Raw genomic sequence first — 1,648 nt, forward strand, 5'->3', positions numbered from 1 at the left:
CTATAGTATTGACGTAATTTTTTTTGGATTATACTTGAGTTGGATTGTTTGGGAACTCCTGTTCAACTTTTTGAGATCTACCTTCATGGATCTAAAAATTGAAGTCAGAACATTAGTTTTATGCAAATTAAACTAGATTTTTAGTTGAATTTTAGTTTCGTAGTAGTTTTGCTACACCTTTTTTATGAATTCGAAGCATCCGCTGTTTTGATTGATTCTGGTCGTCTTCTTAGGTGAAGTCGCTGGAATTAATGGTGGTTCTCTTTCTGATTGAATTTTTCATTTCGGTTGTATTGGGTTGCTAAGTAGTTGCACGATGGTTGCGCGATAGTTGTCTAGGAAGTATGGATCCTGAGTTAAAGGTGTGTGTAAGTGGTATTTGTGTAATTTTTTTTAGAAAAATTTATGCCAAATGGCGTTAATTTGATTTTATTTGCAGTTTTAGCTCCGTTTATAATAATATAGCATATATCACTTACTTTTTAAAAAAAATTGACACGTATACCAATTGTTTTGTTACACATTTTAATTATTCTTTTGTTTCCTTTTCTTTGTGTGTCAGAACCATTTTTTTTAAGTAAACGTCCACTCATGCATGTGGGCTGCTTGTGTGTCATTATTTTAATTTTGTAGCTTATACATAACACACACTTCTCACTTCCACCTCATCACAATTTTACTAGTGTCAACCATGAAATTACCATTATACCCTCTCTAGTTAACTAAAATTTAATTAAATAAGATTCAATATAACAACTAAATTTATCCTTTACTATTTTTTTTTCAAATTTAATCCAAAATAAGGAGGATGGCTGCCGTGACATTGATGGATTGCTAAATCAAATTAGAGCTTTGATTTCTTATGATAATAAGATAGTTTTGTTGGTATCTCTTTTGTATTCCGAGAGGCCAATCGAGTTGCTCATGCTTTAGCCAATTATGCTTTGGTTCACAAAGTTAGTGCCATGTGAATTGGGGTTATACCTCCTTGTGCTCGTCAAGTAGTTTTGTTTTATGAGCCGAATCCTGTGTAATGTTTGTTCTTTTATATAAGATTCCCGTTTCAAAAAAAAAAGTTATTTAATAGTAAATTATATTCTCACAAATTTCTTTTATAATACCTTTGGAGTTTTGTAAATAAAATTAATTTTAAGTATAATAGTAACCCATAAAATTAACTGGTATATTAGGTTTATTCAAATATAAATTTTAGATACTCTTTTGTTAATAATTTATATAAAAAAAATGAAATGTTACTTCTATCTTATTCATCTTTTTATAATATCAGAATATATATATATATATATTTTTCACAACTCAAAATATGATTTAAAATTGCTAAAAAGAAAAAATAACCTCATGGTATCTTAAATAATTAAATAACATAATATAACCTAAACGTTAAAAAGTAAAATCATAATTTTAAAGTAACTCGTCAAAAAAGGTAAACAAATGTGTATTAGAAAAAAAAAATATCTTGAAATAATTTTTTTAATAAAAAGTAACTAAGTGGTATATTATTTACATCAAAAGCAACCAAGATGTTACTTTTTTTAAAACTTGCAAAATACTGAAATATCTGAAAGCGAGATTTTTAAAGTTTTCTCCACTTTCGGTAATTATTTTAAATTTCGGTAGTTGTGCTGAC

Source organism: Cannabis sativa, chromosome 8, assembly GCF_029168945.1.
Source record: "Cannabis sativa cultivar Pink pepper isolate KNU-18-1 chromosome 8, ASM2916894v1, whole genome shotgun sequence".
NCBI classification, from domain to species: domain Eukaryota; kingdom Viridiplantae; phylum Streptophyta; class Magnoliopsida; order Rosales; family Cannabaceae; genus Cannabis; species Cannabis sativa.